This window comes from Sciurus carolinensis, chromosome 11 (assembly GCF_902686445.1).
Source record: "Sciurus carolinensis chromosome 11, mSciCar1.2, whole genome shotgun sequence".
NCBI lineage: Eukaryota > Metazoa > Chordata > Mammalia > Rodentia > Sciuridae > Sciurus > Sciurus carolinensis.
In genome coordinates, this window is record NC_062223.1 from 36,883,139 (window position 1) to 36,906,049 (window position 22,911).

Here is a 22,911-nt window from a genome sequence, read left to right on the forward strand (position 1 = left end):
AATGTGTGCATGACTTAATGAGCTAAGCATCTGACTCACAGTAAGTTCACACAATTGTTTCCATCAATATAAAAGCAATAGACCTCCCTGGAAAACAGTTTGCTAGTTTCTTGTAAAACTAAACTTGCAATTATCTTCTGAGGTAGTAATTGCACACTTGGACATTTATCTCAGAGAAATGAAAATTTATGTTCACACAAAACTATACATAACTGCTTCTAGCGGCCTTATTAATAATTTTCCAAACTGAAAATAAGCCAGATACCCTTCAATGGGTTAATAGTTAAACAAACTAGTACATTCATACTACAGAACCCCATTTGACAAGAAAAGGACACGAACTGTTGATTACACTCATCCACTTGGATTAATCTCCAGGAAATTATGCTGAATGAGAAAAGCCAATCAGGAAGGTTACATGCTGAATGATTCCATTTGCATATTATTTTTGAAAGGATGAAATTATAGGAATGGAAAGAAGATTAATGGTTGAAGTGTTTAGGGAAAGGGAAGGAGAATAGAATGGGTGTGGATAGGTTTGTAAATGCACCAAATGAAGGATGCTTGTAGCGTAGTGATGGAACTGTTCTGTATCTTGACTGTGTGGTGTAGGATATATGAACCTGTCCATGTGGGAATTTTATCCAGAAGTAAACACACACACACACACAATGAGCATAAGCAAAACAGGAGAAATCTGAATAAGATCATTGAATTGAATCAATGTCAACAACATGGTTGTTATATTGTAATATAGCTTTGTAAAATGTTATCTTGGATAAAATGGTAAATAATTTTATATTATATCTTAAAGTTGTTAATATACAATTGTCTCAAAGAAATTTAATGTTTTAAAAGCAGTACATCCCTTGAGTTATGAAGAAGGATATTAGGTGTTCTAATATGGGTAAACTGCTGTCCACAAGCAATACTGAGAAAAATCTGTGTTAAACAGACCCATGTATTCTTTCTCTTTAAAATTTATATATGTTCTTTTTTAGTTATACATGACAGTAGAATGTATTTTGACATAGCATACATACATGGAGTATAACTTCTCATTTCTGTGGTTGTACATGATGTGGAGTTACAATGGTTGGATATTCATATATGAACATAGGAAAGGTTTGTTGGATTCATTCTATTGTCTTTCCCATTCCCATCCCCTTTCCCTTCCCCCTACTCCCCCCTTCCAATCTGGTGAACCTCTACTCTTCCCTCATCCCTGCCTATTGTAACTCAGCATCCACATATCAGACAGAACATTTGGCCTTTGGTTTTTTGGGACTGACATTTCATTTAGCATGAACCCCATGTATTCTTAGACTGTGACTTCTGATCTTTCTGAAAGGAGGTTTCTAGAGCTTCCTCTTTAGAATATCTTTATTTTTTTTTTCTTCCTCCCTTTCAAATCCAGAGTTAATCTTTTTCATTAATTTGGTGTATGCATTGTGAAGAGGCCCTGGGGGAGGCTACCTGTAACATTTGCATGAATCACCTGGGTATGGTTAGGCTGGGAGGAAAATGCAAATATTCAAAAATGTGCCATATGAACCTGTACTGAATACACAGTGTCCTTCTTATCTACAAACTAAATCCACATTTTGGCAAGTGTCACTGCAGCGACCATACATGACAATGTTCATTATAGCTTTTGCACAGCGGGATTGCACCTAAGCACAGAAAATCAGTTTGCTAGCTAAATTTTCTGGAGACAAACACTACTCTGATTCTAAAATATTCTTTTAATCCAGATCTGAAAATTCTACTTTGGGTCCCTGAAAAAGTTGGACTTAATTATTTACTGTTCAACCTTTTTTTTTTTTTTTTTTTTCATTTTCATAAGGAATGAGACGTTTTCCTTTGAAAAGATTTTAATTTTGAAGTCAGAAAGAATTATTGGGTCTGAGCTGGGTGTGATGGTACATGCCTATAATCCCAGCTACTAAGGAGGCTAGGCAGGAGGACTGCAGGTTTAAGGCCAGCCCTGCAACTGAGCAAGCCCCTGAGTAATTTGGGGAGACACTGACTGGGGATGGAGCTCAGTGATAAGACTCCCCTTTGTTCAATACCCAGTTTAAAAACAAAACAAAACAAAAAAACCCACAACAGCTGAATCTGATATTATTAACTCACAAAAAACATAAGCAAATTATAGTAACTCTGCCTCTCTTGTCTTATCACAACTCTCCATTAGTGAACGCTGCCCATCATATCTCAGCTACTTATTACCATGGTCACAATCTAGAACTTGCCATTATGTGGTGCCTTCATAATCTCATTTTATTTTGAGCACTCCTCTTTTCCCTGAATTTCTGCTACTTCAACTAGAATATTTTAACTCTCCTTTCCTATACCAAGACCTTGAAGATGTTTTATTTTCCCAAAATTATATAATCTCTATTTCAGTAAAAAATATTTAGCCTTTTATCTGTTTCAAGTATTTTCTATTGCAATGTCAACTTCATTTTTCTTTTCTTCTGCAATATTCATTCTGGCATTTATACTATGTCATTATATTCTTCATATACTTATTTTTCAATGTCATGAGTCCATTTTTACATCATCCATTTCTTTCTTCATCAATTGCATGTCGTATTCTTCCTTCCCAGATATATAAACATAGTTATAATAGTCATTTCAACATGTTTCTCTGAAAATCTCATCATCTTCAGCACCTCAAGCTTTGTTTCTAAAGACTGATTTTTCTCACTGTTAAAGGATGTTATGGTTTGGGTATGTGGTGTTCCCCCAAAGATCATGTGTGAGACAATGCAAGAGCTTTCCGAGGTAAAACAATTAAATTATGAGAATTGCGACCTAATCAGTGGGTTAATCCACTGATACAGGTTAACTGGGTGGTAGTTATAAGCAGGCGGTGTGTGGCTGGAGGAAGTAGATCACTGGGGCATGCCTGCCTTTGGGGTGTTTATTTTGTCCCTGGTGAGCGCTCTTCCGTGCTCGCTCTCTCTCTCTCTCTCTCTCTCTCTCTCTCCTTCTTTGTTGTCGTGTTCTGAGCTACTTTCCTTCTCCATATCCTTCCACCATGATGTCCTGCCCCACCTTGGGCTCAGAGCAATGGAGTTGACCATCTATGTAGGGAGACCTCTGAAACAGTAAGACAAAATTAACTTTTCCTCCTCTAATTGTTCTTGTCAGATCTTTTGATCAAAGTGACAAATAAAGCTGGGTAAAACAAATGATGAATTGTCCTCTTTATTTGAATGCCTGGTCTTTTTTTTTTTTTTTTTTTTTACCTAGATGGCAGTCATTGTGATGTATACAAATATATCTATAGTCCAACTAGTTTAGGTTTCAAAATATTGGGAGCAGGATCAAGTTTTATTATTTTTTTTTCCCCACATGGATGACCAGTAGTCACTGAACCATTTATTGAAATGGCATCAATTTTCCCAAGGGTCTACTTCCCTTGTTTTGCCAAATTTGAATGTCCACATAAGTGTTTTGTTTTTTCTCTCTCTCTTCTCTTCTGTTGTTCTACTTATCTTTTCTTTTCCCAATATCACACCATGTATGTTATTACAACTTTAGACAAAGTTTTGTAGTAAATAGCTTTATAATAACCAAGGAGAGCATTTAATTCAAGAATGTTATATTAAAAAAAAAACATTCATCTAAATAATCCAAGGGAATGTATCCTCTGGACTCAATTTCAGAACCATCCAAGAATAACATATGTGACTATAATCACAAATAAGTAAAACTGTAGTAATATCTTTATTATATGTTTTAAAACATTGTTGGAAGATAGACACATGATGAAAGACCTTTCTTCTAGATAGAGTTACCAGTGATTCCAGATAAGTATATTTGGCAGCCCTATACAATTACACAGTATTCTCATCAAAGGTTGCCAAAATAAAACTTTATGCTTCCAAGACTTATATAAAAATTATTGAAGATTTTTCTGTAATTTAGTTTTCCATTTTTAAATATGTTACTTTTGACAGATCAGTTGCAAATTACTTTCTGAATGCATCACTCAATTCTAACAGAATTTGGTTTCAGGGTTTGAATCCTTCTATGGAAAATATGCTTAGAAATGTAATAGCACAAAGACTACAGTAACTAGTACTCATATTAGTTCTCTAAAATTGAAAAAAAAACATTGTGTAGCGAGAAGCTTCAAACCCAGGGCCACTAACTGTCTAGCAAAAGGAGTTTTCTTACAATCCTGCCATTTTTATCAAATTTTTTTTTTAAGGAATGCAGAGCTAAAACCAAGAGTCAAAAGATTGCTGTTGTACAGATAGCCTATGTACATTTGTGTACAATGAATGAAAATGCAATCTGTAAAAATAAAAAAAATTAATTAAGAAAAAATAGAAAATGCTTGACTGAGTAAAACTTTTGTCACATTTTAAGTAGGTGAAGGGATTTTCACCTGTGAGAGCAGCATGCTTGTGTTTCTTGTGACCTACCAAGGTCAGAAGTCTGGCAGCAGATATTGTAGGCATTTTTGTGAAGTCCATCTACAATCCAGATCTTGTGCCCTGAAATGGCCTTCCTGCACTTTGGAACAGCTTAATGGATGCCCTCCTTCTATATATAAGGTCCAACTAGCAAGGATGACCAGGTACTTATGAGAATGAGCTCTCATTTTTCATTTCCAGGAATATTAGGGGAATCTACAAGCTCTTGAAGAAATTTACAGCTAGTATTGTAGTGATACAAAAAATTAATGGCTATTTTTATGTAGAATCCAACATTACTCTGAAAAAGGAAGAGTGGAAGCCTGAAACCAGATCTAAAAAGGAGATGCCAAACTGTTCTTAGCAGCCTAAAGTCTGTGTATGGGGTATGCTCACCGTTCTCTGTTCTCTTCATAAGTCTTTCAAGTCTGTGGCTCACTGAACAGGTTCTCCATGTGAGACCCATGGGCTGGTAAGGTTCAGTCTGTAGACTCAGCATCTGGACCTACAAAAGAAAATGTCTCCCTCTGCAGTCTAGCAATGTTTGGGATATTATTATATCTCTTATACTCTGTTCTAAAATTATTCCTTCTGTAATTTTAAAGAAAATTTGAAACACTAGAAATGGACTTATGGTCTAGGTTGTGTTTTCCTAAATATGGATAAGCTCTACCTTGCCAGTGCTAGGTTGGAGATGTGAAAATCTCTGAGGTCAGTTTCCTCAGTGTCAGTCCTTCTCCGACTTTCAGGTTCACTACCTTCTGCTTGTGAGGTCACAAAATCCACAGCATCCTGCATCTCAGAGGATGCACAAGTTCTGATTTAGTCATGATTCTCATGTGGACCTTCTCATGGAAGCCAACTTCAGACTGAATATCACTTTCTCAGCCACAGCTTCCAGCTGAAACTCATTTCGATGTGAGACCTCATAAGCAACTGTGCTACATAGGCAGCACTGGTACCACATCACAGTAGTGACCAGTTTGAATTCTTCAGTGTTGAGAGACTGGTCAAATATGATGTAACTGTACTCCTGCTTGTTGTTGGTATACCATCTGATCTGACATGATCTACAATTTTTTCTTTTGAAAATTGGGGAAACAATTTTCCTCTGAACAATTAACCTTGTGATTCAATCTCCAGTTTGATGCTTGAAATGACCAGTGCATCCATGGTCAATTGGAAAAACCCTCTGACCCTCTTCTCCACAGATTATTGAGTTCATTGTGTGATGACACCTCTTGGCGAAAGGGGCTCTCAGTGGTCCAGTTACTAAGAACTGATGACCATCATGAGCATCATTGGCTGATTCTTGTCCTTGGGATGGAATTGAGGGTGGAGCTTATGATATCTTATCTCAGATTCTGTACTCTAATGGAGTTCTGCATGTGGGTCCTTGCTCCTGGACCTGATCCCTGGGAAGACATAAATAGTATCTGTGTTCACGCGTAATGTTTACATGTCTTATCAATAGGTGTTAGGTAATGTTTATGTGCTTCAAATGCAGGTGAGAGTCTCCAAGATGAGGATATCCACATCATCTCTTCTGTAGCTTGAGGATGGAATTTATGTCATGAGATTTAGTGTGCGAAAGGCCTAGTTAGTACCTTGCTGTCAGCTACAACATGTTCACTGCCCAATCCTCTTCTACCACTAAGAATAGGGCCTAGGTTTGTGTTATACATGCTGCCAGTACAGAGAAGTAGACTAAACAGTCTTTTCTCCCCTACAGTGGAAGAGTCCTGGGGCTGGCAATAAAGCCTTGAGTAGTAGTTCAGTTATTAGGTGACAAAGTTTGAAGTGTCCAGGACAATAGCACTCCTGAGTCAGGTTCTGCCCTGATGCCCCTTCTTCTCTGCCTCAGGAGGCATTGATCTCTCCACAGCCAGGTCTGATAGTGTGAAAGGAAGTGAAAATATCCACATGAATTTTTCTCCTCTTCCTCCAATCTATCCTACCCTGCCCTGTAGTCTGGATTCCCTTAGTCTGTCATGGAACCAGTCACCTTTACTTTTCAAAGATAATTCCAATAAAAGCCCAATTTTATTTATTTAATAATACGGGTGCCCCTGTTCCTCTGCCTTTTAGCTTGTAAGTTTCTGGTGAGAAGTCTACTACCCTTCCTGACTTTTTCTCTACATGAACTGTGCCTTCTTCCCCTTTTTGCTTATTTGGTTGATTTTTTAAAATTATTCATTCAGCAATTTTTTATTGTATTTTGAATTTTTTTCTCTATGCTAATTCAGTGTGTAGTTCATTAACCTTATTTCTTTGTAGTTTCATGAAATGTAGAAAGTTTTAGACCCTTGTTTCTTCAAAATTTTCTTTTTCTATTCCTCCTCCCTTCTTCTTGGACTCCAAATATATCTAATCACTTCATATTATGCACAGGGGATTTTTTTTTAACTCTTTTATTTTTAACTACATTTTCCCTTGATAGATGCATCTCAATTTGCAATGGGATTATGTCTCAATAAACTCATCATAAGATATGATGATAAGTCAAAATGCATTTAACGCACCCAACTTAACAAACACAGTTTAGCAACACAGTAAGCTGTGCAGTCTTGGAGGTTTATCCTGGCAACTGCATGGCAACCTGAGAGCTGCCAGTTACCAGATCATTACAACTACTATCCAGCATCACAAAGTAGTATTTTATATTGTTATATACATATACCACTAGTCTGGGTCAAGATTAAAATTCAAAATACAAAGTACATGTTTAAATGAATGTATATGATTTTTATACCATTGTGAAGTCAAAAATTGTAAGTTGAACCAGTGTAAATAAGGAACTGTATTTATTGGAAGTATACTTGTTGTATTTTTCAATTTTAGAAATTTAATGTGACTGTTGTTTTAATTTCCATTTTTCTCCCTATCATCTTCTTACTTTTCTCTACTTTTTTGACTACATGCAAATATTCATATTAGTTTTTTAACATTTTTTGCCTGCACAATCTGTATTCTTCCTAGATCCAATTCTATGATTTTTTTCTCAGTTGAGGATTAAAATTTTGTTACATGAATGCCTAGTTATTTTTACTTGGACATCAAATACTGTTTTATGTTATTAGATGTTACATTTTTAGTGTTCTAAATAGAATTTGCTTCTTTTTTGACACATAATGATTTATTTGGAGTTTTATGATTTTGATCCCTGCTTTTAAATCTTTTTAGAGCAGAAAAACAGAAAACCTAGATTTAGGATTAATTTAGTCTTATTATAAGGGTGATATTCTGCCAGGGTCCATGGTTCAGACCTATAATCCCAGCAACTCAGAAGGCTGAGACAGGAGATTGAAAGTTTGAGGCCAATCTTAGCAACTTAGTGAGACCCTATCTCAGAAAAAAAAAAAAAAAAAATTTAAAGGTCTGGGGATGTAGTTCAGCTGTAAAGTTCCCCTAGGTTCAATCCCCAATCCCCTATGTCCCCAAAAAAGTGGTGTTCTTTGTTCTCTGAGGTATCCACTCCTCCCGTCTCCAAACTATAAACCAACCACAAGCTCTTTCCACTCAACTGCAGAAAAGGAACTCTTCATTGCTGTGCTAGCTTTTGGAATTATTTGTTCAACAGTTCTCTGCTTATTCTTTCATGAGGTTGTTTCTCTTGTGCTTATATAGATCAGTGTTCTGCCAAAGACTTAAAAGGACCATGCCACTCTCCATATTTCCTTATTTCTCCTTTCCATCCAAAGCCCTGCCCAACAAATGATGGCCATCTGTCCTTGGTATTCTCTGCTCTCTGACTTCTCAATGCAGAAAAGCATCTGGGCTCTTTCTTGAATTCTTTCTCCTTACACTTGTTCTACAGACTGCTTCCATACAGTAAGTTCAGTCAATCAGAGGGCAAAGCTTATTTATTAAGAATCTCTTAGATATCAAAGCTCTGATCTTGTTGGAAATTCCCTGTTACATGTATTTTCCTGGTTTTCTAGTTCTTTATTTGCAAGATGAACCTATTCCCTGTTACTCCACCGTGGCCTCATAGGGAAGTTCTCTAATTTGCTCATTTATTTTATGCATTGTTTATCTTACCTACACTAAAATGTAGTTTTGTAAGGGCATAGTTGTCCAGGATAGATTTATTCACTGAAGTACCCCGACCACCTAGAAGAGTTTCTAGCACAAGGTAAATAGTTTTCAACAAGATAAATGTTAAAAAATATTGAATAGACATATAAATGAATAAATCAATATCATTACATGACCTTAGTTTTCATATTTTATAGTACATTGTATTTGCTTTTCAGAGGAAACACCATTTCCACTAGATATTTTTGGCTATCAAACAAGTTTCTCTCTTATAGTTCACATTATGTCACTAGTAAAATCATATAAGTTGATACCCTGGGGGTTCTAAAAATTGTTGGACCTACATGATGTGATCTGCAAAGATAAGGAAGTATAATGAAAAAATAATATTTTTTTCTTTACAGTACACATGCCTAATACTTCCAGAACACTAAACTCTGATAACAATGCATATTTTTTCCCCTCACATTAAGCAATTCTCTGATTCTCTGTGGATACCAGGTGGTTGTCCCAAATTTCAAATCAATTCTGACACAATCTGCCTAAAGTTAGTGCACACCACTCAGATTAAGGGCTCAGTCCTACAAAACTGTCCCCCTCAAATAAACTTTAGATATGCAGGTGACTGACTGTAAATCCGAGATTACTACAAATCCTCCTAGGGGGAGGTCATTTGCCAGAATCATTCTCATAACTCAAGAAAGCAGTTGCTTCTTAGATCGTTGGTTTATTATAATGGATACAACTCAGAAACAGGCATACAGAAGTGATGTGTTCAGCAAGGCATGGTGGAGGGTTGCAGAACTCCTGTGTTCTGGAGGTAGGATGTGCTCCTGGGATGTTTTCACCATCCTAGAAACTCTGCATTCTGTGTTCTAGATTTGTGTGGAAGCTTTGTTATACAGCATAATTGATTCAATCATTGTCATTTGGTAATCATCTCAACTTTAGTCTCTCTCTTTCCCCCAGGGTATGAGAGGGGGGCCAAAGTTCCAAACTTCGAATCCCATGGTCCATTCCCCATGCTACAAGTCCCTATGCTGTGGTCATTCAGGAGACCCCACCACAGCAAGGATCATCTCTACAGTTGGAAATTTTGGGCTGTTTGGTTAGTTTTTCTATTAGAGCCCACATTATACAAAAGACACATCATTTCAGAGATCCCAAAGATTTTAGAAGTTCAGTGCAAAGAAATGGGATACACACATATACATATACATGGAGATATATATACATATATCTCCATGTATATACATATATATATATCTACATGTATATACATATATACACATATATGTTGATCTTATTATATCACAGTGTCACAGTATTTCTGGAGGGAAGGAAGATATATATCTTCAAGGGTTTGTAAGGTAACTTTTCAAGGTCAGTTCTCTGGCAGGAAGTGATAGACTTAGATATTTATGCTCAATAATTTTGAGTGTGCCCCTTCACTTCACTCTCTTCTCCCCGCACCCCATTCACTTACAGCTGGCATCTGCAATCAAGAATCACCATTAATAGGAAAACCCAGCTGGAGGAAACTTAATCAAACAGTCAATTCTTAAATTAAAAAAAATAATAAAACACCTCTAGCTTTAAAAATTACTGTCATTAATCAGTACTAGGAACAGCAGCAAATAATAAATGATTCTAAAATACCAATTTTAAAGACAAAAGTTTATGACCCTGCTCAGGAAGATTTTGTCCTGCAAAGATTTCAAGTAGCAGAAGAAGAATGTGCCATTTGCCTTAGGACTTGAAAAGAAAAGAAAGAAAAAAAAAAAAAAAAAAAAAAAAAAAAAGGAAGTAGCAACAGAGAGAGCATTAGGGGGAAAATTACCATCTTAAATACATTCTTACACATGTCAGAAATGAACTGACTTTCGAAAGCTATTACCTGTTAATTGGAAAATCACAGAGCAGATGGAACCAATTAATCTACAATTACAGAATCACCACAATCCAAACAAAAATAATTAACTCCTTTGCAAGATATGATTTTTTTAAAGGAAACTCTCCTTAATTTCACTAAAATTGGACAACAGGCACAGGATTTCACAGACACAGAAGAGTTTCAGTGGTAGCTAAATTTCTCTTTGGCATAAAAGGGAAGTTGAAATGTGCAGTCCCATTGAAGAAAGAATTCAGGAGTATGTAGAGTCAGTTGCTTGAGAATGCTTATTTGGTATCTACTACACATAAGAAAGTATGTCCAGTGCTGATTATGCAATAGGGAACAAAAAAAGAGGAGGACCCTTTCCCCACCACCCCTTCAGGTGTCATGGGATTTACAGTTCATGCAACAGAATGCCAGACAAAAATCAAGTCGTCATCCAAATGCAAAAATTGCAGTTGTAATTAACACTATGAAGAAGAGCAACATTATAGTATGAAACCAAATGATAGAGAGTTGAACAAATTAGGGATGCCATGCAAGCTTCCCAGATGATAACTCCTGGGGGGAAACATTTGGAAACAAACTAGGAGAGTAAAGAACTCTAGGATAAAAAGGACATTTCAGACATGTGAAACAGCCTGTGCACATGCCCTGTAATGAAAGTAAATATTACCGTTTGGTGGAAAGGCAGACCACAAGAGGAACTCTGCTTATAAGTAAACAGTACAGATTTTTAAGACTTATTGAAGGAATGATTTCCTTTTCCTATAAGTATTAAAAAATCATTGAAACATTTCAGGAGCCACAAACTACAGAGATTGAAATGATTGGATGTGTGCCTCAATAAGGTAACTCTAGTTGGAATGAGAAAAATGGATTAAAGGATTCTAGTATTTTGGGATCACATGTTCCCTAGACCAGGATTTTCTATTTACCATACTCCATTTTGAATTGTGCTTTGCCGCCTGTCTGTTCTTCACAAATAGATTTTTTTAATCTACCACAAGGTTAGCCATTTAACTTTTTTTAATTTCCTTTTCAAGTAGTTACCAGTGAACTTTTTAAAAAAAAGTCAATGCTGGCAACACACAGGCTTAAAATAAAGTTCACAGTGCTTGTGCCCCTAGCCTTTTATGATCCAACCAGGTATTAGCATTCCTGTTTCATCTTCTACCTTTCCCTTTGTATACATCATTTCAAGCTTGTTACATTTGTTCTCATTCCTGAGCCCCATCATGCTGTTTATTTCATATTTTTGTAAATTTTATTTTCATTTTCCAAAAACATACTTGCTTTTTTCTTTACCAGGTAACTGTTATGGGGAGCAACTTAAGAACAGACCGATCACCACTGAGAAGTCCAAATTTGAGAGTCTTTATTAAGCTGGCAAGCTGACTGTCTCACACAATGCCCCAAAAAATGGCTACTGGGAGAACAGCCCCGACCACAGGGTTGTAGGGGTTCTTATACCAAAAATCACATTAATCATAAGTGTCTGTTGCTATGATCCGAAATTACACATTAACATCATGAGATCATCGACAGAGGGGGAAGTGGGTCAGAATGACCCTTACCTAGGTACAAACTAAAGAATGGTTGCTAACATCCACACAATCACTGTTCACATGGTACATTGTTTAGGAGCAATAGGAATCAAAAGGGAGCAATTCTTTACTACATAGGAGTTGCCATTGTATATTATTAAACATGTCACACCAAGTAACTGATGATGGGCACAGAGGCAGGGTGTTCCCATGGGAGAAGCTTATTTCCTACATAACATGGAGTCTCAGAGAAAAATGGAGTCTGTTTAGTCATTTCCCTTAGAGTCTGGCCTATAACATTCTCATGGAGTCAGATCTGTCAGTCCATCACATTCCCCCACTGGTTTTTTGTACATAACCAAATCATTGATTTATTAGTAGTGCATAGGTGGTTATAGTGAGTGTGCAACACCATTAGCTTAACAGACTGGATTTTATCTCTGACATATTTAAGTCCAAATTTATTTGTCTACTTAAAGTTTTGAAATTCTGATTTCCAATAATCAGTGCAGTGGTTCCTATAGCTGTGGAGCCCATTATACCTATTTCCACTAGGAGGGGAACTAAGACAGGGGCTGCTTGTTTAGATATTAGCCCCATATGTTCCTTATATCCCTCCCCATCATAATAGTATACAGAATTTAGCTCATTTGGTAATCTCAAAAAGTTGAACGGTTAAGCACAGAGTTATTCCTGACATAGTCCAAGCAAGAGAAAAAACACGATTAACATTTTTTTCAGTCTTATCTTTAGAAGGTGGTTGGGGTCTCTGAGGGCTGTCCATTTTCCTGTTGTCTTGACTCACATGTGATGAGCCCATGTTGTGAGTAAGGTCCCTTCCATTTCAGCCAGGTGATAGTCCTTTCTGGAACAATTTGATATAGACATAGTCTTCTGACTGAAATGGGTGTTGGAAATCAGTGTTCTCTTGGGGCTGGTTTTCTCATAAATTGAACCTGTTAGACAGACTTAACAACAGGTTATGGAGTAGGTTCTTGGTAAGGGTGGAGGAAGGGCTCTGGAAGCATTAAACTTTTAATCTCTCAGAGGTCATTTGCCTCCAACTTTCTGGACCCAAACTGGCCCTTATTTTTGTGATTTAACCCAATTTGCCTATCTATATTGACTGTCTTTTAAAATTCTTATTATTACCCCTCTAATTTTAAGGGCTTTTTACTGCTGTAAGGAAAAAGGGCGATGACCGCTCTTACTGCTTCGAGCTGAGAGGGGGCGATGTGGGGTGGAGCAAGCAGTAAAAAGTTCCCTTCTAGGGTTAAAAGTTTTGTTCTATGAAAGAAACAAAAAAACCATGAGTACAAAATAAATAGCATCTTGGAACATGTCAATGAATATCATGAAGCTGATAGAAATTAATGATCTCTTACCAGGAGGTGGAATTGCTGAGAGGTTATTCCCATAAAATGGCCTAACAAAGCTTAACAAGGCTGGAGAGGATAAGGAGTTTTCAGGATTGTAATCTTAACACTGAGTTATCAGGAATGTAGACACAACATTTAGTTAAGTTACTTACTGTCATCTTATTTTTGTAAAATATCTTTTTACTTCTCTGATCTTTTTGTTTAGTAGAGATCCCTTTATTTTTGTTACTCAGGGCTAGAGAATCATACCAACAAACATGGATTAAATCTACCTGTACCAGAGGTTAGGATGATCTGTAGGCCTTAAACTGACTAAAAATTTATAACTCTAACAGTTTCTCTTGATAGTTATCAGGCATTTTTGTCTAAGAATATTTTTTGTTACCTCCAGTTTTATTTATTTCGGGGGCTAACACAAGTGTATATCCTAAGTTACATGAAAATAACTATTGTTTTGTTTTTAAAATGTCCAGGAATGACTGTGTTTTGGTTTTAACTGTTTTGCTAGGTGTTTAAGACCAAGCTTGTCAAATTGACCTTGTTCTTCTTATCTGCTATTAAGAGTCAGCTGAGTTCCCACAGGGGTCACTCTTAGGGAACTTGAGAGCAGCTTCTTAGCTCCTTTAGTGCCATTCATTAGGTAGGGTCTCCTTGATGAGGTGGCTTCCATTTGAAGCATTAGGGATTTCTCCCTTTCCCAAGGACCCTCCTCTGCAGCAAGTACACTGATTGACTTCTCATCCTCTAGTGGTCTCACAACCTCCCTGATCGGAAGGTCGTGTGGCCCAGAGTTGTAAAGCTCTTAGAGAAGTTCTCTTGTTCCCTGGGTTTAGGCTGACTCTGAGGGCAAGAGTCAAATATTGATTTTCTTGACCCCTTTATTTTAATCTCAGTCTTTAAGTTTTGATCTTAAACATCCAGCAAGTCACTTTCACCAGTCATACAGTAAGAGTACTGGGTTTTAACTTTAATGTTTATGATTTTATAGTTATTTACCAATTTTTATTAAACTGGGGTCTATATTATCTGTCCTATAGGTGATGATTTATTATCTCAAATTAATTTAGATTGTTCTTGAAGCAGTACCTCTGTAAAACATTAGTCAGTCAACAGTTACAGAGTTACAAGGAAAATACAAAATGGAATTAACAACAATAAAAACATAAAAACATATTTAGTTGTGTAATAGCTATCTTAAATTTTGGCTGAGCTATATATTATATTCCATGTTTGAGATCACAGTAATTTTTATAACAAAAAATCAATCTTTAGAATATAACTTATGAGCTGAAGTCTGACTTATTTTGGAGCCATTGTAACATGTAGTAAGGTAGGAAGCAGAGCCTTATGTCAGGTAAGGTGGGGCTCTTCATAAATCTTAGGTCAAGCAGTCTAGTTCTGAAGTTGATCTTTATCTTTTTTTAAAATATCAATTTATAAAGTTTACATATATTGTTTCCTAAGTCTATATGAATGTTAATTGACACAGTATGATATTACACCAAAACATGAGTCAGAGAAAGCTGAGAGAGCTTTTAACTTTCCTTTTGTTTAGTAAAGTAGCAAAATGTTTTTCCTGTTTTATGATATTAACTTTTAAACATACCAGGCTCTCATTATCTTTTAGAAATACATTTACATTTTTATCCCAGTGCAGAAGGTAACATAAGGTTCAGGTCCAGTTACAGAACACTAAATGATATAAGTAAATCCCCAATAAAATTTCTTATTCTGATAAGTTTAAAATTACCATTATAACTTTAGTTTGAAGAACACCAGCTTGATAAAATGTTTTTTTAAACCTTTTAAAGACTTGTACACCTGGAAGATATGAACACATTTAATATATAAAAAGGAGAAACAGAATCATAATTGCATTGATGTTTTTATATTAACCATGTTTAACTTTTAAAGAAAATTTAGACTTTGTAATGTAGTACAATACTCTAAAATAACAGTTGCTGTTTAACCAGAATTGTACAAACCCCCAATTTTTAAGACTAGCTGTTCTAAAGGATAAATTTAACAGATACAATGTTAAGAGTAAATTAATGCTTTCAGAATTATTGGTCATTTTAGCATATAGACTGAAGTTTGGTTTATATCAGTACATTAATATTTGACCTTAGGAAAAAACTTGAATAGTTTTAACTATTGTGTTACTTACATATACACATAAACCTTTTAAAATTTACTCTTAATTAACATTTTTTAATCACTTAGACACTCTTGTTGTTTACTTTGATGTATTACAGCCTTATTTTATCACATAAAGACTTTTTTATCTAGAAACATTTTTTACTAAAACATATTTTTATATCTAAAAGCTTGTAATGTTTTAATCTGTTGATCCCCTTTAAAAAATTTATGTTCTAAAACAACCTTTATAAATTTCTGAATTTAGATAAATTACTCCATTTTCATCTGATGAAATACTTTGTTACTTACAGAACTCTATTTAAATACAGTTGAAACTTTTGGACCCTTTATATAGAATAATACCTGTTAAGACTTTTAGTAACCATGTTTTCAGTGATAACACAAAGTAAATTTAAATCATTTTTTTATCTACCAGTTTATGAAAACACCAAAAACGTTTTAAGTATGTTACTCTGTGGAATTTAAGGAGTTAAGAGTACTTGATGTTATATTTAATAGAATTTTAACTCTCTAAACCAATCAGATATCTCTAACAAACACATCCTTGATCAATCCCATACATGTTAAATCTAATTTAGTTATTTTTTTAAAAGCCAAGTTATCAGAGAATTGTACTGAGCCATATCAGTCAATTCTTTCCTGTTGAAGAAAAACCTAGAAACAATGGATATTAGACATTTTATAAAATTAACATTTTATGTATTTTTTGACCACCTGGAAACAAAATTGTGTTAGTAACTTGAAAGCCATATTTTTGTTTACCTAATTTAAAAACCTTTTAAATCATGTGAATCAAAAATATTTGGATCCATTTTGTTAAAATTTTAATTTATGAATTCATATGTCAATTTTGGTACCAAATATATGTAGACATGACAATACACAGGTGTACATATACATAAAATAAACAGATGGAAAAAGACCTTATAGCTTATTTTTTAAAACCCATTAGATTGAGAGTTAACTCTTATAAACTGGCCTCTGAGTGAAACAGAGCATTAAGAAAACTTTATAATTGGATAAAATAGGTCTGATCAAAAATTAACCTAGGCACACCAGATTGAAATTATGAACTCAAAAAAATAGAATTTTAAAGTCTTTTTGGCTTCCATGCTGATGTGGTCCCTCTTATCAGAGATGAAAAGGAATTAAGAGAATATAGACAAAGGTTATGCCTTATCCCTCCCTGAAGGAGTTTCCCAAAGAGACAGCAAGGGAGCCGCTTCCATTGGTCTCCTCGGGAGAGCCCCCTCAGGTTGGGGTCTTGTTCTAAACCAGTTTTCCTGGTCTCTTGGATAGCAGCCATCAAAATTTTAGCCTGGCATTTTGGTGGACCAACTCCAATAGTGGGAAGTTCCTATTGGCAGCAGTTTACATTTTAATGTAAGCTTCAGTGAACATGGCTAAAAACATTTTTAACCATTTTTTTACCCAAATTTGACTATAAAACATTTGATCAGGATGTTCAGGTTGCCCAAAGACAATTTGGTGGACCCCTGAGGGGGCCATCTCACTTCAAAAGTTGGTCATTCTCTCTCACAGAATTTATTTATTTACTTATTTTTCGGGTACTGGGGATGGAACCCAGGGCCTTATGCTTACAAGGCAAGTACTCTACCGACTGAGCTATCTCCCCAGTCCCTCTCTCGTGGAATTTAGAGAGAGAAAAGACATTGCAACGGGTTCCGTAGTCACTGGCTCTCTTCTGGAATTCCTGGAAATTAGTTAACATGCACTGGAGGGGAGTACGTGACTGACGTGAGCGAGACTGACCCATGCTTACACTTAAAGGTAACAAGAAAACAGAAAAGGACAAACAAACACAGAACAGATAAAACACCAAAGACACGGACAAGTGGCCACTCCAGATTCCAGACCAGAGGGACTGAGCAACATCTTGACAGTCCCGGACTCGGGAAGAAATGCTGCGTCCAGCCTTCTTCAGAGTCCCCAGATGCAGATCGGCCAGAACAGATTTACCGGTCCCCTAGGGGTGCAGAAACAGGTGACTCTCTTGGAGAATTTAGTTCAGTCCTGGGGTGGGGCTCCACAGACTGTGCAGCCTGGGACTGAGGAACCTCTCTCAGAGGCCTTCCCCTAGGAGCAACTTTGTGGCCTCTCCCCTCTGCAGGAGTTTCCAGGTCAGTGGTGAGCAGTGATTGCTCACCAAGCAGCGAGGATCTTGCTGGGGCCTCCAAATGTTATGGGGTGCAACTTAAGAACAGACTGATCACCACTGAGAAGTCCAAATTTGAGAGTCTTTATTAAGCTGGCAAGCTGACTGTCTCACACAATGCCCCAAAAAATGGCTACTGGGAGAACAGCCCCGACCACAGGGTTGTAGGGGTTCTTATACCAAAAATCACATTAATCATAAGTGTCTGTTGCTATGATCCGAAATTACACATTAACATCATGAGATCATCGACAGAGGGGGAAGTGGGTCAGAATGACCCTTACCTAGGTACAAACTAAAGAATGGTTGCTAACATCCACACAATCACTGTTCACATGGTACATTGTTTAGGAGCAATAGGAATCAAAAGGGAGCAATTCTTTACTACATAGGAGTTGCCATTGTATATTATTAAACATGTCACACCAAGTAACTGATGATGGGCACAGAGGCAGGGTGTTCCCATGGGAGAAGCTTATTTCCTACATAACATGGAGTCTCAGAGCAAAATGGAGTCTGTTTAGTCATTCCCCTTAGAGTCTGGCCTATAACATTCTCATGGAGTCAGATCTGTCAGTCCATCACAGTAACATCTTGCCTATCTTTCTACTTTTATATGCGAACACGTCTTTGGCATTTCCTCATCCCTGAACCTAATTTCTCTTCTATTCTTGCAGTACTCCATTTCACAGGGTCCCAGCACTACCATTTGGTGTGAGCTCTCTGGATTCTGAGGTTGTCTACTGTTTACTTCTGTTATCTGGCATTTTGCATAACAAACTTTTTTTTCTATTATTTTGAGGTTGTTTTCTTAACAAGCTCAATATTGATACAGAGTTTAGGGATGTCAACAAGCAGAAAGTTAGAGCCCACAGAGGCATAAGGAAAAGATGAAAGTCTCTGAAAAGTCCTGACAAGCTCAGGCAAGAAAAATTGCTCTCAGAGTCAAAACATACCCTATTTTCTAAATGACCGGTAAATTATATCATAAATATAGCAGATAACCATAAGAGTTATGTATTTCTTACTCTGGGACAAAACACTGAAACAAAGGGATTTAGGAAAGTAGATATTTGCTAGATTGATAAAGAACATATGTGGATTCATCTGTTTAGCAAAATGGCAGGAGGAAATGATAACTCAACATTCAAGCATATCTGCAGACCCAGCCAGCACCAGAGACTCTGAGCCCAACTACTGCAACCTGCATGAAGCAGACTTTACTCTGTTTGGTAAGCTGACTATAAATAATCTCTATAACTATGGTTTTATAGAAGTTTATTACGTGATGTTATATTGAAAATCTGCTAGCCAGCATCAAGGAACTTCTTCATTTCTCTACTACTGAAAGGGGGGGGAGGGAGGAGGGGAGGAAGAAGAGGAAAGAGAAGAAAAAAGAAGGAAGGGAGGAAAGAAGGAAGGAAGGGAAAGAAAGAAGGAATAGAAAAAAGAAAGAAAAAACAAAAAGAAAGACATAAATTCATGGGTAGAAAATTCAGGGAAAAAAGTCACCATTTGGGTATTTTCGTGGGTAAAATGTTAATCAATATTAGCTGGATAAATAATATACTCTCAGATGTGGTATTTTCTATAACATAACAAAGGATGGATCATTGATGGTCTATTCTCCAAACATACCATAGGCATTTACTAAATTTAAAATTTTGGACACACTGAAATGAAGAAAATGCTTTAAGGCCCTGTTTTTGCATTTTCAAGAAGTAGTGTCCTGAAAGATAGTATCTTTAAAATGTTAGCTTCAAAGTTGAGACACCATGCCGATAGTGCATACTTTTGATAAGATGTTATTAAAAATGGTATGTTAGCTCTGTGGTTTTCCTCCCCTAAACATGTAACCATGGTCGAATAGTAATAAAAACATCAGACAAATACCTGCATAAAGAGTCTTAAAAACACCTAACACTCCTTACAATCCTGCAGGTCATCGAAAATAAGGAAAAATTGAGAAACCATCACTGCCAAGAGGAGTCCAAGGAGACATCACAGGTAAAGGCAAGGTAGTATCCTTGGTATAGAGAACAGAGAAAAGATACTTGGCAAAAGCCAAGGAAATGTGAATAAATTATGGACCACGGTTCACAAAAATGTTTTAGTATTAGTTCATTCATTACAGTTTATGTTTCATACTAATGTAAGATGATGATAATAAGGGAAAAGTGGTGTGGAGTATGAAAACATTATGTACTGTCATGGGGATATTTCTGTAAATCTAAATTCTGTAAATCTAAAACTATTGTAGAATTTTTAAAGTTATTTTAAATAAGAACAGCAAAATTTGAATTTCAGATAGCCAACAAATGCTTTTTCATAAAGTATGCCTCATGCAATATTTGGGACATATTTGTATTAAAAATAAAACATTTGAATTTTAAATTTAACTGGGTGTATTCCCTATGGCAATCCTATATGTGTAATAGGTCCCTTCTAAAATGATATTCATCTTCCTCAACTAGCCCATTCAATATTCCTCACTGATTCCAGAATCAAAACCTGTCAGTCTCAACAGAAGATAAGCAGCAGAATGCAAAATTTGCTCCAGGAAGAAACAGCCTACTATGAAAGGAATTGTAAGACCTGGGAAACACATAGCATTATGAACTATTGTGCAAAACTGGGGGTGCTGCATTGGTGGGACTGGGGAATGAACAAGGAGGATATTTACTTATATGAGCACACTTAATTATGATTTAGGGACTAGTGTTGCATCAAGGATGGCTAGAGCTACCTTTAAGGTGGTTCTTTAAAGGACTGGGGATGTGGCTCAGTGGTAGAGTATTTGCCTAGCATGTGTGAGGCCTTGGGTTCAATGATCAGCACCAAAATAAATGAACAAAACAAATAAACAAACACAAAAAATGGTTCTTTAAATTCTGAATATCACAATGATTTACAGTAAAAAATAAGTGGAGGTGACAAACTTCTCTGGAAGAGCACAGAAGTTCAAAGAGACTGGACTGTCAGAAATTATTTATTATATAAGACTTAAGAATCTACTGCTTGAACATTTTCTGCAGGGAATGTTGAGAGCAGTACCTCTCAAACCTCGATGTGCATCCAAAACACCCAGGGATTTTGTTAAAATGCAAATTCTGATTCAATATATTTAGCACAGTGCATGAAATTGTGCCCTTGATGTACTTTCTGAGCAAAGGGTCTAGCAGATATTCCCTTTATAAAGGCTTTTGTAAATACAGTTGTTATAGGGACACCAACATATTGGAAAAGCGTAGTGGTGACTCTTCTCTATGGAGGTTGATAATGAGAGACACTGCCATGTAACTGGTGTCTTTGATATTATGCAGAAGATAAGAGCTCAGAGTGACAGAATAGAACTGACAATGCTGAATTAACAATGAGGTCAGAGTGAAAATAGGTTTGCCTTAACCTAGAGTAATCTAGGAAGTTAGCTACGAGAGAATAGTGTAGCTATGAAGATGATGTATTTGTAACCAACAATGGTGTTGCTTGATGAATAAAAGTTTGAAAGAAAGGAAGGGTGGGGTATGATAGCACATGCCTAGAATCCCAGTTACATGTATGTAGGAGGCTAAGAAGGAGGATTGCAAGTTCAAGGCAAGCCTGGGAAACTTAGGGAGATCCTATCTTGAATGAATGAATGGATAGATGATAGATAGATAGATAGATAGATAGATAGATAGATAGATAGATAGATAGATAGATAAAAGGGCTGGGGATGCAGTTCAGTGACAATTTCTCTGGATTTAATCCCTAAAACCAAAAACCAAACAAACACATACACATGAACCAGGAAGGGAGATGGAGAAAGAAAGGGATGGAGGAATGAAGGGAGAGAAGAAAAGAGAAAGGAAGGAATGAAGGAAGTAGGGTGGAAGAAAGGAAGGAAGGAAAGAAAGCAAGGCAAATTGAGAGCCCTTCTTAACCACTGCAGTGGAAAAGCACTAGCCCTAATCCAGTTTCTACATCTAAGTCGACTGAGTTCTAGAGTCTACTGATTCAAGAGGAGGCTGTGTCCCTTGAGGAAGGATTCTGAATAGTCATTGAAGTACAAGGAGAAAATAGTTCGCCAGTCTTTGAAAAGATCTGAGGCCATTTGTTGAGACTGATGTAGAGAAGGTAAGTGCTTTAACTATTATTACTGTTATTATTATTATTTCTTTTCACTTGCCAGGTCAAAAATAGCAACAGCTGCTTTCAACCAGGGTTTATTTCCTCATAGTCTTAAAATATTCAGATGACTAATGAGGGCATCAAAGTTAAAGCTGAACTTCATTGTTAGGAAAAAAAATCATTGTAAAAATGACTCAATATTCAGAAGCAAACATTTCAGGACTTTGCATGCTCTTTAGGATGGACGACGGTTCTAAGTATGTCAGCGGAGCAAGTTTAAGGACACAAATGAGAATACACGTTCATGAACACAAAATTAAAAAGGTGTACTCTGCCCTTTTAATCACAATTTATCCTTCTCTGACATGGAGAGTTGTGTTAGCATCACTCTGAAGTATAGCACTGATTTATTCTTCAACAATTTCTAAAGACCTTGGAGACAGTAATATATGTTCATTATGTATAGATGTGTGTTTCTACCTACTCTTCCTTTGACTTCACCTTTCCAGTGTTCTGATTTACTTATACTAAATATTCAAATACAGAATAGCGTTTAAGTTACCTTCCTAGGTTCTCCTAAATTACACAAATAATGTCTAGCAATGAGCTTAAATCATTGTAAAGTTGTAGTTCTTTTTAAATGGATTTTTAAGGTTGCTTTTTTTAAAAAATTAAAACATACAAACAAAAAGCATATTTATAAGTTGACAGAATAAGTATTTCCACAAAGTGAACATACACAAGTCAACAGAGCTTAAATTAAGAAATAGAGCGGCATCTGCACCCCAGAAGTCACCTTGCCCCAACCTCCTCACAAGCCACACAGTGACTCCCACTCTGCTTCAACAGTGTAAAATCATGTACCCTGTTTTTCAATTTTCTGTGAATGGAAATACATAATATGTACCATCTTTGTTCCCTGACTTGTTTTGCTCACATTACTTATTATTGCTCACATTACTTATTATCATTACCATATTGCTGTACGTAATTGCTCACTTTCATTGCCGTATAATATTCCTTTGTATTTATTCTTTCCATGACAGATGGTTGTTTTCATTATGAATGTATTACAAATAATGGTGCTGTGAACATACTCATATGCTATTTTTTTTTATAGTGCTGAAGATTGAACCCAGGGCCTTGTCTTGCTAGACAAGCACTTTGCCAATTG